Raw genomic sequence first — 2796 nt, 5'->3', positions numbered from 1 at the left:
TTCTTCGTTTGGCAGAGAAAGGTTGACTACGTTCAGTGGGTTTTAAGATTTGGTGGGACTTTACATGTTTATGACACGAATGCACAGCTTTAGACACTAACATCTCGAAGCTCAAACGCCTGTCTTGTTATTGACAAAAATTATTTTGGACGGAAGGCTAAGAATATTGTTTTAGATGCTTTGCTTGATAAGAAAAATCCTCATTCTGTAATATAGTGTGTTTTGTTTTGTTTTTTTTGTTTCAGTCTAATTAAATGTAAAATACTTGCTAAATAATATTGTTTTATCCAGCTTTCAAAAAGGTACTGAGTCCTGCGTAAGGCACACTTAATTTAAGTGAGTTCTGTGAAAGTACACAGGCTGTTTTCATGAATACTCTACCTCAGAATAAACAAACAAACAACAAAAAACCCACTTGTAAATATGCATATTACACTAAAATGAACAGCTGTGTTGAGTTTCACATGTTAAACCTGCACACATTCATCAGAGAGGGTTATTGTGTTAGAATGTAAAAAACATTTCTTTCTCTCAACACTTTGAATAAACAGCACTTTGTGATCTGACTAAATATGTAGGCTAACTAACAAATAAATATTTAAACTACCACTTCTTATGCTGTGAAAAGTGAATTTATTCCTGGTTTATTTTGAGTTCAATCAACAGCCAAAGTTCCAGAACATTCCATGGACCTGGAAAGTCTTGATCGGTTTCTTGTATCATTGACAGAGGCGGTGGTTTTGACTTAGGGTTTAAGCACAAAGTTGTTCTCTCTCTCTCTCTCTCTCTCTCTCTCTCTCTCTGTCTCTCTCTCTTTCTGTGTGGGTTTGTATGTGTATGAGTGTGTATATGGGTAATTGGCTATCCCAGCAACACAGAATCCTATAAAAGTAGTCTCAAAACAGAGAGACAGACAGAAAGAGAAAAACTGTGAGGATAGTGAGTGAGAAGAGAGAGAGAGAGAGAGAGAGAGAGAGAGAGAGACTGAGCTATGCACCTGCTCTTTTCATCCAGGAAGCACCTGTTGCCAGTCCTCTTATCTGTCCAGTCGACAGTTGGCTCGATGCGAAAACTCCCACACTCTCAGAAACCAAAACCTCTCTACACCGTGCCACACAAGCCTCCTACTTAGCACACACAGCGCACCCAGTATTACTCACATACACACATTTTTAAGCCGACATGTTGGCTAATTTGTCTGCCAGCCAAGCGTGTGTATCATATAACACATGTACATACCACCAACAAAGATTTCCCCTCTCACAGCTGTGAGCAGATCTCAAAATATATTGCGCAGAGCAGCAGGGGCGTCACAAATTATGTTACCCAGACCTGATATGTATTATAAGAGATAAACACACACACACACACACACACACGCACACGGGGTTACAGAGTATGGGATAAACACCCAGACCCGATATTCAATGTTTATGAGTTGGCAGGGGGAATTTTTACGAGATGTGAAGTCTACACCGCCTTCCGATCCCTCCCTCTCCCTCTCTTTCTCTCTCTCGATCTGTCTCTCCCTCCTCATGCTTTTCTCCCTTGGCTCCTCTTGGACAAAACAACAGAATGTTGAGTCTAAGCTCTGTATGTCTTAAGCCTTTCTTTACACACTGTTTCAAAAACACACTCTCTTATTCACACCAATGTGCACTGTATGCATTCACTCACTCTCTCTCTCGCTCTTGTTCACACACACACACACACATACACACACACAGACCGGGCACCAGGTGTCAGATACACACGTGGCTTCTGTTAACCCGAGAACGAGGGGGTCAATCCAGTTGATCCCTTGCATGCATGCCACTCATGTACTGCAACCATGGCAACAGCTTTCGTCATGTTTAGCTTTTATGAAAGGGGGTTGCATTAGGTGCCATTAAGAGATAATGACACCGGTTCTTCCGTACTTTTGAGATGCCATGCCTACTGACCGAGTGCTTTTGAGACGGCACGTAAGTCGCAGCAAAGCGCTGGGAGCTTTTCCCTCCAATTATCAGAGAAATGAAAATAAAGCTGTCATGTTGCTTGTGAACTTCCATTTAGACCTGGATACTCCTGAAATTGTAATATTCATTTATTCATATGACTCGGAGGTGTTGAGCATGTATATTTTGAAAACGTGAATATTTGAACCAGTCTCATAAAACAGCAGACAAATGATTTGTTACATCTAGTCTTTACTAACATAAGTATGCTCGTGCCATACCTCTATGCCAGTAGAAAAACAGTGTAAATGGCCCAACAACATAGCATGACCGCACATGTGACACAACACATTCAAACTACATACAATACTATTTACAATTAGGCCAACTCCCCTACAGCAAAATTACCTTAAACTACAGTGATGGAACATGAGCGAATTATTCTGATCATACCTCCTTTTAATTCTCTTCTCCTGAGAGCAAAAATGCTCAGATGTTGGAGAGTGACAGACGTATCGACGGACGTATCTATATTCCAATGGGTTGGCCTTTCTCAAGGTGCAGTTTCTGATCTCGTTAGCTGCAGAAAATGTTGTGCAACAGGTTTGAGTTAAGGATTCTTAAAACTCATGAAATTCATAACGGTTTTCTCTAAAACACTCTGTAACACTGAAATGGTCCAACATCTATCTATCTATCTACCTATCTAATCTGTGTCTTTCTGTGTGTGTGTGTGCGCGTAATAGTAAAGCTGTATAAAATCTGTGTAGATAAATATCTGTTGATAACACGAAAAATTCACAGCTGAGCAATTCAGTGTGGTCTATGTGGTTAAATACTTCTAACTTCTACTCTCTCT

This window comes from Chanos chanos, chromosome 7, assembly GCF_902362185.1.
Source record: "Chanos chanos chromosome 7, fChaCha1.1, whole genome shotgun sequence".
Lineage (NCBI taxonomy): Eukaryota > Metazoa > Chordata > Actinopteri > Gonorynchiformes > Chanidae > Chanos > Chanos chanos.
This window is presented reverse-complemented; position numbering follows the sequence as displayed.